Genomic DNA, 14,168 nt, shown 5'->3' with positions numbered 1-14,168 from the left:
GTGTGGGTGAAGCAGTCTTGGGTGCTCTAGACCAGCCTACTTGCTGCTGAGTGCCACTGAGTGACCTCTGTCAATGCCACAAGCTGCAGAAAGATCATCTGGCTGAGACCTGCCTGAATTCCTGACCTGCGAGATATAATAACGTTGCTGTTCTTTAAAGCCACTGCTTTCAAAAAGCGTTTATTGAAACATATTGATTGTACATATTTACGGGGTGCAGAGTTAATATTTCAGTCTCCGTATACAATGTGTGGTGGTCTATTTGGGGTAATCGGCGTATCCATCACTGCAAAACTGAACCACGTCTTTCTGATGTGTACGCTTGGTCCTGTCTGTTGTAGTTGTTTCAAAGCCACTACGGTTTGAGGAGGTTTGTCATGCAGTCATCATAGCAGGAGTCCTGTGCTTGAAGAATCCAAGCTTGGCTGGAACCAGTCATCCGCTTTCTCTGTTCCTGTCCCTGAGCTGCTGGAGAAAATCGCAAAAGAGGGATCACTGGCTTCACTTTAAACATCAGACGGGCCCCGTGCCTGGTGATCCCGCTGTGCTTGGTGACCTCCCTCCACCAAGGCCATCTGACTACTTCGTACACGTCCTCCTGCCTCAAATCTCCTCCATTCCTCTTTGCTCCCAGGTCATCTGAGGAGAGAAGTCAGCTGGATTGATGATAAGTCTGAGTTCAGAGGAGAGACTGGAGATAGAGATAAAAGTCTGAGGCTCAGCAGAGCATAAAGAGAATTTAAAATCATGAACACAGATGCTAGGGCTAGGCTGGAGAGGAGAGTGGGGCTGCCCTCCAGCCTGCAGGGTTCGGAGAGCGCAGGCAGAGGGGACAGGCTGGAGACAGACCGAGAGAGATAGGGGTGGGGTTGTACAGGCGGCAGAGAGCAGGGTTCCAAACTCCGGGAGGTGGTTTTGGAAGTTCTCCAGTAGATAGACGGGGATGGGGCAGCGCAGGGGACGGAGGAGCTGGCCTCAGGCACCTGGCAGCGGCACGACAGCAGGGACAGGGTGAAGGAGCCGAGGACTGGGACGCCGGGGAAGGGCGTTGCTTTCCCTGTGCAGCATGGGCACGTGACAGGCACGGGTGTGTGACAGGTGCGCTGCTGGGGGGTCTGACCACTGCCCCTGCATCGCCCGCCCCGTCCACCCAGCAGCAGGTCCCTCTGCCTGCCTGACACCTGTCTCGATTCTGATGTCCTGTCGCTGTCCCTACAACCAAGCCCTGTGGCTCTCCTTGCTGTCACCCGCCACCCCCATCACCCGTACCCACAGTATCCTGAGAGGACAGAAACCTAAAACATGAAGATCGAATTTATCAACTCCCATCACGCTTAAAATAAGAGCCCAGCTCCACGGCATCAATGGGCACTGATTTTGGATTCGGTGAATCAGCGGCGCAGCTGGAACAACAGGAAAGTGCGACGCGGCCGCTGCCCCTCAGAGTGGACAGGTCCCCACACTCGGGTTGCCCAGAGCCATGTGGGCAGCTGCGGCGGCAGTCAAGGCTGTGGTCGCCACGTGAACGAGGTCCTGTGAGACTGCAACGGGCTCCCACTGGGAACGTGGTCCTAGGCAGGACGCCACCTGCCCTCTGCTCACCAGGCCTGTCCGCACACCGCCTGGGGCCACCGCGTCTCTCACAGTTTAAGCCATATTTAAATTTCAAAAATCTAGGGTCCCCACTAGGGCTCCACTGGTCCCACCCTGGCTGGGACGGGCAGGGTTGTCCTGTTACTGCTCCCATGTGGCCTCCACTGACACCATGGGGGATGTGGCCTTGTTACTGTTGAATGGAGGTAAAGATCCCGAGTCTCCACTGGGCCTCCTTAGACACCGACCTAGTGTGGAGGGGAGAGGAGCTTCGCTCCTGCCGGGCAGGGCTGCCAGCCCGAGCTCTCCACGTGGGCTCCACCGACACCTCGGGGACTGCAGAAGGGGCTGGTCACCATCCAGCAGGCTGAAGTCCTGGCTCCCCATTCCCCTCCTTGGAGACAATCCTGGCGAGACGGTTGTGCCCCTCATTGCAGTCGGGTGACCTTGGTCTAGGCTATTTGGCTTTTGCAGGTGAAGATGTGGTGGGGATCTCAGATTTTTCTGTGGAGTTTAGCTACGGTAAAGCCGTTGTTTGAAAGTTTTCTGTCATGATAGGTTACCCTTTCCTGGGCCTTTGACTAGAAGGAAGGCTTTGCTTGCAGACGTTTTTGTCTGTGCCCATCAGCATCTTTTGGATCAGCAAAAAGAGTGGACGTTCGCTGTGGGAATCAGAAGCTTGCTGACCATGGAGGAAGGGGCACAGGTGCCAGAACTCACTTCCAAAACAGTTCTCATCCTTACCTCAAGGCACTGGAGGACGGGCATGCGACAGGCCCCAGGTAATGCTTAAATAGAAGAGAAGACTGTCCCAATTCACTAGGTGTTCAGAAAGGTTTGGATGAACCCTAGCGTAGTGGATCGAATTATGTCCCCCCAAACTCACTGGACCTTGAATTGTGCCCCCCAAGTTTTATGTATGGGAAACTTAGCCCCCGCCGTGACTGTTAAGAGGGTGGGAAATCCTATTATGGTGATTGAAAGGTGGAGCCTTGAAGAGGTGATGGGATTGTAGGACCGTGCCTAGTGACTGGATTAAAAACGCTGGTCAGTGGTGTGGCTCTGAGGGCTTTAAAAGAAGAGAGTCTCTCTTGCTCTCTCTCTCTGCTTCCACTGTGTTGCAATGTGAGACCCCTGGGTCACTGTCACCACTGCCAGATGGACTTCCCAGCCTCAGAAACCGTAAGCAATAAATTTCGCTTTTCTTTATAAATTACCCAGTTCCAGGTATTTTGTTATAAGCAGCAGAAACGGACAAATACACCTAGTATGCAGGGTGTCCACACAGCAGGGCTCCCTGTGGTGAGGCTTGCCCATGGCCCACAGAGTAGGGCTCTGGCCAGATTAATTCTGAGAAGAGGAAGACTGTGCAAGGAGGCCTCCGAGGGTCTCCCAGCCGTGCGCTGGGAGTAAGTCACGTGCTGCTGGGCAAAGGATGCTCAAAGGTAGACGGTGCTGAGTGCAGCTGCCGTTTTAAATTCTTAAAAGCATTTCTGAAAAAAAAAAAAGAAAAAAAACAAGAACAAATCAAACTAAACCAAACCCAACCAAACTCTGAAAACAAGGCCGGCTATATGTCGAGACAGTTTCCCGTTCTTCCAGCCACGTTTTGCCACAAAACGCTCCATCGCCACTCCTGCTGCCTCTCGGTCCTGAGCTGTCTGCGTCCTGAGTGGGGCAGTCACGGTGACCCTGGCCTGCCGTCCACTCCCCAAGCTGACATCTCCGTCCTGAGCTGTGAGCGGCGGGCCAGCTGCCGACTCCTCTGCGTGGGCATCGTTCTCATTTCTCTTTGTAGAGTCAGACCGTTGGGTGGTGTGGACTCTACAGTCATGTGAACCCATTGTTTTAGTTTTTAAAAGCAGATATTTGATTTTAACTGTGCATATGATCCACTTACTGCTGGGAAGCTGGCTGTGTAAAACGGACTGTCAGGGCCTGTGGAGCCATCGGCAGGAGAGCTCCTGTGTAAGGATACCCTCTTCAGATTGCACTTGACCGTTTTAATGGACCTTAAGTTACGCTGAGGCTATTTGTCCACTTGTGTCTAAAACCTACTGGGCACATCCCAGGGAGCGGTCATTGGCAATTCAAGGTCAATGTTCCAGATGCCCACTCTGTTTTCAAAGAGGCTTCGTCTAGCTGAGGAGACAGGACCTCAGCATATGAAAAATGAACTAATAAATAAAGAATTTAAATCATTTGAAACTCAAAGGTGCCACACGATTAACTGATCAATGAGTTGTGCGTCTTATGCTACATAGAGGGCTTTGGAGGAAGAAGAGAACTTTTTATAGCTTGGAGGAGTTGAAGTTTGAGCTGGTTCAGGGGGGAGAGGTGGGATTTGGGCACGCGCGTGGCTAGAGGCATGGGGCTGGCTGTGCAGGAGGTGCATTCCCAGCATGGGTGAGCGCAGGGGTGCTGGAACCCACGTGATGCAGAGGGCAGGAGAGAAGGTTTTATTGGGAGGGTCAGGGTAATAACCAGCTGACACTTACTGATCTCCTACTAGGTGCTGTGCAGAGTTCTAAGCCCTTCGTGTGTGTTTTAATTTTCATGACCACCTTGTGAGGCAGCTACTGTGGTTGTTGTTGTCAATGCCATTTTGTGGCTCAGGAAACTGAGGACCAGGGAGATGGCGCAAGTGTCTCGTTTGCAGTGGTACGAAGAGCGGTGTGCAGGCATGGCCAGGCCTGCTCTGCTGCCGCATGTTAAGGTCAGGCAGTTTTAACTGCCCCTCATGGCAACAGGGATGTGTGGACAAATTTGGCTCAAGTGTTCCCAGTGAAGGCGGGCTTGGCTACTGGCCTAAGGTGCGGATTTACCTTGGAGGGGACTGCTACGGACACCCAGATTTCTCCTGGGCCTGTGTTTGCATATGTTCCTGGGGACATATGGATGAGGTGACCATAACTCCCTCCAAGTGACAGGGGTGCCTCTGGTCCCCACCAGTGTGGGTATTTCACTCTGAGCCAAAAGGAGCCTGTGTCCTGCCAGTGGGTTGAGAAGTCAGCTGACTCTCACACGCTGTTCCATTCATTCACTCAGCCAGTGTGTTAGGCACTGACTGGTCATTCTTGTGAGGGTCCTGTGCGGCTGTCCCAGTGCTAATGTGCATTGGGTTCCTCTGATTAAATTTCTGTTGTATAACTGGTTCTTAAGTTGGCCACAGAAACTTAACCTCATTTTTATTTTTTTATTTTTATTTTTATTTTTTTTCCTTTTTGTCTTTTTTCGTGACCGGCAATGGATTGCAACCCTCAGTGTTGCGCCCGTACCGGACCAGGACCAGCAACGTGATCGCAACCCTCGGTGTTGCGCCCGCACCTCGCTCAGCCAGTGAGCGGGCACCGGTCTGTATGTGGGATCCGAACCCTCAGCGGGAGCGCCGCCGTGCTCCCAAGCGGCGCACTGTAGCAGTGCGCCACCGGGCCGGCCCTTAACCTCATTTTTAAAGGTGAGGAGTCTGAGAACAAAGGCAGGACGGGCCACCGTCAATCAGAGGTGAACAGAGTATCCACACGGTTCCTCCCCCTGGCACATGGGGCAGGGCCGGGGCAGGGACTTCAGCCCTCTCAGACGCCCCGTCCCACCATCAGTGTGGCGTGTGCATGGCACAGCAGCTCTGACAAGGATGCGTTAGTGCCAGGGGGAGACCAATAATGGGGACGCAGATTTCCTTTTATAGGTTGTTTTATATTTAATCTCTGATGTACTTTATTACTTATTGTTAAATACTTTCTGTAGCATATTTAAATTATGTCTGTTAAATCAGTTTTTTAAGAATACTCCTGGATAAGTACGTGTGTACGTGTATTTCTATTATTTTATCTCAATTTTCTGTTGTTTACTGTTTTCAAATTGGACTCATTTATTAATAGTCAACAAGAGTCAATACTATAAGGAATTTATGGAATTAAAAAAATCCAAAACCAAAAACATGGGTTTCCCATTTCTTCAGTCCGTACTTATCACACTCCCATGTGGAATTACACAAGGCTGTTATTCATATGTGGATATAAATATATATATATATATTTTTTCCTTTGTCTTTTTTCATGTCTGGCAATGGATCGCAACCCTCAGTGTCATGCCCGTACTGGACCGGGACCGGCAACGGGATTGCAACCCTCGGTGCTGTGCCCGCACCTCGCTCAGCCAGTGAGCGGGAACCGGTCTGTATGTGGGATCCGAACCCTCAGCGGGAGCGCCGCTGCGCTCCCAAGTGGCGCACTGTAGCAGTGCGCCACCGGGCCGGCCCTGGATGTAAATATTTTTAATGTCGGCAGAATATTATAGTTAAAATAAAGCAATAATTTTAGAACCTGAAAAACATAAATATCAGCAGATTGCTAACTGTTTATATGTACTGAGAAATCAAATTGTTGTTAAACATTTGGTGGTTCACATAATTACACTAATGAGAAAACCACAGCCAGAGAGGGGTACCCAAATTAGAAAATTTAAAATGAGGATATATGAACATTTGTCTCCTTAATATAAAAACTCAAAGAAACAAATAGTTAAATTAAAACATCCTAACAAAAATAACAAAAAAGTTGACAATGACTTGACATTACATAAAACAATTGCTCTGTGAATTAAAACATAACTTTAACAAACTACTTTCATCACCAACTATCTTTAAATTTTAGTGATCAAGGTCACCAAATTGGTAATAAATCCTAACCCCAACACTAACCTTAAACATGAGCCAACCCTAAACCCCAACAGCAAACCTAGCTTTAACCTCAACACTAAATCTAAACCTAGCCCCTACCCTATCCACGATCCCCATCCTAACCTTAAATTCAACACTAACCCTAACCCTAACCCCTACCCCAACACCAACCCCAACCCCAGTATGAACCCCTACCCCGACCCTACTCCCAACCCCCACGCTAACCCCAACCCCAACCCCAACCCCCGTGCTAACCATTGGGTTTGTCTTCCTGTTGGTGATGCTCAGTAATGACATGGCTAGCTTGTGCATGGTCCCACCACGAACGCGGCATTTAATGTATCTTTTTATGAGGCCGCCTGGAATCTGCGTTTGCGGGAACGCTGGCATCCCCTTCTCTGGACAGAGGAAGCTGCCGTGCAGGAAGGTTAAGTGCCTCGTGCAGATGCCACCGGGGCTGCGGTCCCCTGAGCTCCGGCATGCTGTTCCATTTATTATTTCTCTTTATTGCCTCTGTGCTGGCAATAAAGTCGGGGTCATAAAATTAGAGTGTGGTTGCCCCGTATGGCTTCCCAGATTTCCACGTCATGTTGGGAAGCTCAGAAGATCCTGATCAGTGCCACTGGGTATTTTCAACTGTCTTGGTGAAGGGTTGTGTAGATTGACAGAGCATAATTTTTTAAAAAGAGAATGTAGGGGAGAGGGAAGCAAAGCAAAGTTTGACATTTCGGAGCAAACGTATGCTTTATACGGTAGAAGAGTTAGTTATTTAAGGCAAACTTGCAATCTCGAATGCCCTTCTCTTGCATGTAGAGGACAGCCCCGGGATCCCTGCGGCCTGGGACCACACAGGGAGAGACGTGGCCGCGTGGCATTTATACACACGCAGGCAGGCACAGGCCTGTCGCGGCAGCTGTGCACATCTGAGCCCGGGCAGGCGGCTCGGGGCGGCCTCCAGCCACCCAGCAGGTTGTTTGCCTTTTGTCTCCACTCGCTCTCCTTTCTAAAGGACAGGGAGTGGCTCCCTCTGCAGAGGGAACACTCAAGGAGGTCTTCCCACAAAGACAGCAGTAGAGGTTTTTCTGTTGCTCTCCAAAGCAGAGCTCCAATTTAAAAAGAGAAAGAACAAACAAACACTCCCCGACCCCTGCGAATAACATTCTTCCAAAACACACTGTCTAAAAAATATACCTGCTTTTATTGCAATGCCAGAAATTAGCTAATGGTACTGATAACTACCTTTTAGAGGGCTACGTATGCACGGTCCTGTGTGACTTTGCAACAACACAGTGGGGCAGGTACTGCTCCATCCCCATGGTACAGAAGGGAAGAGGTGGATGTACAAGCCCAAGGTCGCACAGCTGCTAATTCTGGCAACCCTCAAGCTCCTGCCCCCTCACCTCTCACGGTGTTTTCTCCCTGCACTTACTCTCCTGGCCTTCCAAAAGGAACAGTGGTTCTGAACCAGGAGCACCCCCTCTGCCCAGGGGACATTTGGCAAAATTTGGAGATATTTTTGATTGTCCTAGCTTGCTAGCCAGAGATGCTACTAAGCATCCTACACTGCACAGGACAGCCCCCCGTGACAAAGGTTTATCCCACTGAAAATGTCCATGGTGTCAGGACACTAGAAACCCTGCTGTAGATGCTTTACTTTTGTGACATTTAAGCTTAATGTGTTTTATTATATTGTGAATAATTAGAAAGAGAGAAAACTGGGCCGAGCCTGTGGCGCACTCGGGAGAGTGCGGCGCTGGGAGTGCAGCAGTGCTCCCGCCGTGGGTTTGGATCCTATATAGGGATGGCCGGTGCGCTCAGAGTGCTCACTGGCTGAGCGTGGTGTGGCCGGTCTCAAAAAGGACAAAAAAAAAAAAAAAAAAAAGCGAAAAGAAAGAGAGGAAACTGAAGGGTGAAAGCAAAATTCCTCTGGTAAATTGTCGCCCATGGCAAGGGTAGCTGGCGATGTCATGCTCAGACCGAAGCCAACCCAATGCAACCCCACAACGCTTTCCCTTGAAACGTGGCCAGATGTGTGCACCTGGAGGCTGGTGTAGTGACAGACCGATGGTGGCCTTCCTGTGTCCTTCTGTCCACTCTTCCTCGCTCTTTGCAACAGCCATGGCTGGGTCTCCAGGGGGTTCTGGTGGCTGATACCAGTCCCAGATCAGGGCACGTGGTCATCTTGGCCTGAGAGATTGTCAGAGGGGAGGGCGTGTGGCCCACGAGAAGGGAAGCTCCGGGTGCTTCCTGAGAGTGCTGGGGACAAGCGTGGAAGGCAGGTGCAGCTTTTCTGCTGTGAGGCGCTCAGGAGAGAAAGGGGCTGAGAAGATGGGAGCAAAGAGAGCCTGATCCCTGAGACTTTGAGAAGTCCTTCAAGCCTTTCTTGCAGCCAGTCTGACAACTGATCTGCCCTCTGCTTTGGCTTAAACGGCTTGGATTTTGCTTTTCTGATATTTCTTGATATAAACAGTCATGTAACGTGGAGAACAAATATCTCCCACTCGGCAAACTAGGACTGCAGAATGGACTCAGGTGTTGAGGGTTGGCAGCCTGGTCTTCGCACGGGGATGTCTTCCCAGGGGAACCAGCTTGGTCTCTAGCCTAGTGTCTAGCCTTGGTGGCTCCTCTTCTGAGGTTCCCCTACGGAGCCGTCTTACCCAGCTGGGCCTCCCCAGGGGCACCTTGGTGGTCACGGGTGAGCAGAAAGCGGTGGTGGGTCTTCACTGTGATGTGTCCGGCTGGCGAGAGCCTAGAGGGTGCAATGACGGGCAAACCAGAGTGCGCGGGGCAGGATCATCCCGAGGCATGGAGCCCCGCGTGCTGGCTGGGACCCTCGGCCACCAGGGCTCCCCTCGTGCAGCCTCCTGACGGGGGCTCCCTCGGCCGTGGGCCCCTTGCTCGTTTCCACCTGCGTGCTTAGCGGGAGCAGCTCCCCCAGCTTGAACACCCCCCGCGACTGATTTTCTGCCCTCCTTCGAGGCGAGGCTTAGGTTCTGTCTCCTCCACGGAGGCTCCCCAGACTGCCCTGGGTCCTTAGTCTGTGTATGGATCATGAGAGCTGAGCTAGGCGGTGCATTTTCGTTGTCTACCCATGTGCCTCACGGTCATTTCTTCACTGGGTCAGGAGTTTACTAAGAGGTTTCCCCTTGCTATCTCTTTTCATGCTTTTGATCCCCTGGAAAGTGCAGGCCCAGGATTGCATGCGGCTTCTGCCGTGCACACTCCCCATGGATAGCTGTCCACCTCCTACAGGCTGTCCCGGGGGCCGAGTGCTGGCGATTGCCCCGGTTCAGAACTGCAGGGAAGCATCATGTCGGGGGTGGGAGTCCCTTGCCAAATGGCCACCTCCAGAACTGGCAGCGTCGCACTGAGGCTAAGAGGCCTGGCACACACTGCCAGGCGCTTGGAACTGTCTGTATTTCCAGGATCTTAATTTTGGGAAGCCCAACCTCAGAAGAGTCCGAGCCTCAAATACAATCTCTCTCTTTCTCTTTAAAATTGTCCTCAAATAAAATAATGCAACCTTTTCTTTTCTTTTGAAAGGAATCCAGAAGATGACAGGAACGTGGAGCAGAGCTTGATCTTAGGGAGAGAGAGGGGACCGGTTCGCCCACTTCTTGGAGAAACCTTGAGGGAAACTTGCCTTGTTAAGATTCATCTTATGAGAAAGCTGTGAGGCTGTAAAATGGTTCTGAACAATAGCTTTTCACGCAAAAGACCCTTCAGTCGATAGTGGCCCCTGACCTGTTGCCAGCCACCCTGCCTCAGTCGCCCCGGGCGCGACCCCTCCGTCGCTGTCCTGTCCAACTTTCTTTCCAGCTGGTCTCAATCCTGTTTTCCTCTCCCTTGTCTTTCTCTTCCTGTCCGATAGGAAGGCCCCGGGAAAAGCGAGTTTTGAAACTGTGTCGACACCTCTTCAGAGCTGCGACCACAGAGTTTTGTCTGAAGTCAGACACTCGGTGACGTCGTCTGAGACCCACATCAGACATAGGCACGCCCAGCCGACGGGCGATCTGGTCACACGGTGTGGCCCTCTTTCATTCCGTTCATTTATTTTCAGAGCACTGCTATGAATTCCCGGAATGAAATGAAATGTTTCCAGTGGTTCGAACTTGAAAGGAGCAGGTCCCTGTTGGTAGGAAGCTCCTGGTGGCTTTGGTCTGTGCCGTCCTTCCTTCCTTCTTCCCCGTGGAGGCTCCAGCAGAGGAAACCTTCGGCAAGTCCAGGTGCAACGTCCAGCTCGGCCGGGGGCCGAGGCGAGAGAGGCCCCGTCCCTGCCCTCGAGCCACGTTCAACAGTTACTTTTGAGGGCTGGGTGCCAGTCCTGTGGGTTTGCTAGTGTCCTCAACACTCTCCCTGTCCTGCCCATTTTTCTGGAAACATTTACCCTGCACGGGTGGCCTCCTTCCCTGCGTCCCTTCCACACGCCCCATCCAGTGTCCCGACACCTCCTAGATAAACTGTCTCCACTCGACTCTCCCTGTCCTGCCCATTTTTCTGGAAACATTTACCCTGCACGGGTGGCCTCCTTCCCTAAGTCCCTTCCACACGCCCCATCCAGTGTCCCGACACCTCCTAGATAAACTGTCTCCACTCGAGTCCTTGTCTCTGGAAGAACCAAGAAGTTACCTGGATATGACTGGTCACAGAGTTATATTTGGCATCAAGGAAGGGGAATGTAAAAGTGGATATTGAATGTAAATCTGGCTGTTTATGTATTTTAACTTACAAAAATAAGTTTCCCTTAAAACTTTTGGGGTGGTCTATATTCTGCTAGGATTTCCCACGGGCAGTCGAGAGATGGTGGACCCTCAGGGTGCCTGAGAGCATGTGGGTGGGCCGGAGTTTCTGCAGGCAGTACCTACCGGATAGTGGCAGCCCTGGGAAAGGTACTTAAGAAAAACATAATTATCTATGGACCTATCATTAGGATTAAAACAGTTAGGGCTTGCCGAGCCATATTTTCACACTCATTTCCCTTGTCCAACCCCCCCTACCTCCGCAACCACAGGTCCTGAATTTTGGGGTATAATCCCAGTATCCTATGTCTGATCCTTTTGTCCCCATAAACCATGGAAATGTCCAGAAGTCTCAAAATATCAGTGCTCAAACCACATCTCCCATACTGCCTTTTGTGTCTTTGTTGAAGCATGTGTCCCTGTTTGGGATTGGAGAGCATGGTTGTCACATCCACAGGACCCTGTGCTTGCCAGGCAGTGACTCTGGGAAGTGGTGGGGGAAGGAGGTGACATGACCAGCCGGTGCCAGGAGAGGCCTGAGCTGGGCTGCAGCTGGTCCCTGTGCCTCTCCAATGCCAGGGCGGCACACGGTGCGGCCCCACTGTCCATGTCTGCATGCCCCTCTCCAGGCTCCTGGGTCTTACTTTCCCAGTGTAGTGGATTGAGTTACGTTCCCCCAAAACTCCCTGAAGCTTGGATTGTGTCCCTCAAGCTTTGTGTATTAGAAACTTAGCTCCCACTGTGACTGGTAAGTGGGAATCCTTTTATGGTAATAAAGGATTTTTGGTGGGAAATCCTATTATGGTAGTTGAAAGGTAGAGCCTTGAAGAGGTGATTGGATTGTAGGACCGTGCAGCAGTGAATGGATTAAAAATGGTGCTCAGGGGCGTGGTTCTGACGGCTTTAAAAGGAGAGGAGAGTCTGTCTCTACCTCTGCTCTCTCTGCTCCCACGACCTCGCAATGTGAGACCCTTGGGGCATCGTTGCCACCACCAAGATCCTCAGATGTGTTCCCTGGACTTTGGACTTTCCAGTCTCAGAAACTGCCAGCAAATAAATTTCATTTTTCTTTATAAATTACCCAGTTCCATGTATTTTGTTATAAGCAACAAAAACAGACTAATACACCCAGGAAGCCTTTTTATAACCTCTTTAACCTGACTGTGCTGTATACAATGGTGTGAGCCTGTGTGTCTGTCTATGGATGTACAGTGTCTGTGTCTGCATGTGTGTCTGTGTGTGTGTCTATGCATGTGCAGTGTCTGTGTCTGCATGTGCGTCTGTGTGTGTCTATGCATGTGCAGTGTCTGTGTCTGCACGTATATCTGCATGGGAGGCTGGTCACAGCTGTGGACTGGTCAACTGTTGATCACGTGCAGTGCCAGCAGCACCTCCAGGCAGGCAGGTTTCTCTTTGTCCACGTGGGAAGTTGTGACGGGAGGGCGGGGACTTCCTGAGCAGGGTCGCGGCTTTCACAGGCATGTGGGAACCCTGTGCTCGTCTCTTCCCAGCTCGGTTTCATGACATCATGTTGGTAGCTTCACACTGGCCACGGTGAGAGTACTTACACCATGGAAACTGGCAAATGCTACAATCAGGCCTTTTTTTTTAAAAAAAAAAAAAAAATTTGTTTGGACACAGTCCGTTGTTAACATTGACCAGCACACCACTGGTCTGAGCACACTCAGGCTGTGGGCCATGAGTCACAGCCGGGTTCCCACAGGACATGCACAGGACGAGGTGGGCAGCAGGGACCCTGCTGCCCGGGATGCTCAGCTCTCTCTCGCACCAGCGGCCACCCCACAGCACCAGCTGGCTCTTGTTATCATGTGGGGACGTGGACCAGTGTTAACATCTTCTGATTTTTTTTCAAGAGAAGCTGCAAGATCCAGAATTTTGTGTGAAATTGCAATTTTAAAATGCTGGCAACTGATTCAAATTTTTTAAAAAACGTTGCTCAAGCCAAACAAAACACATCTGTTGGCTTGATTTGGCTGTGGGCTGCCAGTTTGTGATTTCCAGTTTTAATCAACAAACTCCATCGCTTTGCATCATTGCTTCTTTCCCCAGATGCCCTCCTGCTGTCCAGGCCTGGCTGAAATGACACGACTCCGGGTGTCCTCCCCGACCTCCCTTCCACAAGCCTCCTTCTGAGCACTGTCCGCGCCACCCTTGAAGAACATACTCACGTGTTTGGTATTATTTGCGTACACATTTTTTCTTCTCTGGTCGCTTGTAAGTTGCCTGAAAATCAAGATCTATGTCTTGATCATCTTTCTGGAACCAGCTGTGTGCCATGGGGTGGGGGCCCTAGGGCCAGGCAGGCAGGGAGCTGCAAGGGACCCCAACAAGGCCATGTGGCTCTGAGGATTGTCTCCTCCTGGCCCAGGCAGTGGCAAGGCAGGGTTGCCCACTTAGGATGGGAGGGAGAAGAGCCTCCTGGAAAATGCAAACCCGAGGCTGCGGGCATGCAGCTGGGAGTCCACACGGTCCCGCACCATGAGGACCCTGAGCCGATCAGTTAATATCGTGGTGTTGCAGAAGAAGCAACAGCTCTCCTACTGGAAAACTCCCCGACATGAGCCCCCGTGAGGAACTTCCGCCGGCAGCAGAGAGCAGGAGTGTGTGGAGCGGGGTGTGCGGGGGGACACCCCGAGACCTCATCTGTGTGACATGTACCGCAGGACACTAACAGATCCGAGAAGATGTCACAAGTAACCACCCCTACAAGGCCCAAAGAAGGAATTGTTTAGAAGTAACAGAAAAAAATTGGAAAAAGATCCAAGTACACATTTCAAAGATAAAAAATGCAGCAGTGACATAAAAAACCAGGGCAGGGACTGCATGGGAGGCTGGTCACAGCTGTGGACTGGTCAACTGTTGATCACGTGCAGTGCCAGCAGCACCTCCAGGCAGGCAGGTTTCTCTTTGTCCACGTGGGAAGTTGTGACGGGAGGGCGGGGACTTCCTGAGCAGGGTCGCGGCTTTCACAGGCATGTGGGAACCCTGTGCTCGTCTCTTCCCAGTTCGGTTTCATGACATCATGTTGGTAGCTTCACACTGGCCACGGTGAGAGTACTTACACCATGGAAACTGGCAAATGCTACAATCAGGCCTTTTTTTTTAAAAAAAAAAAAAAAATTTGTTTGGACACA

The sequence above is a fragment of the Galeopterus variegatus genome, unplaced genomic scaffold (assembly GCF_000696425.1).
Source record: "Galeopterus variegatus unplaced genomic scaffold, G_variegatus-3.0.2 Scaffold2123, whole genome shotgun sequence".
Classification (NCBI taxonomy): Eukaryota; Metazoa; Chordata; class Mammalia; order Dermoptera; family Cynocephalidae; genus Galeopterus; species Galeopterus variegatus.
This window is presented reverse-complemented; position numbering follows the sequence as displayed.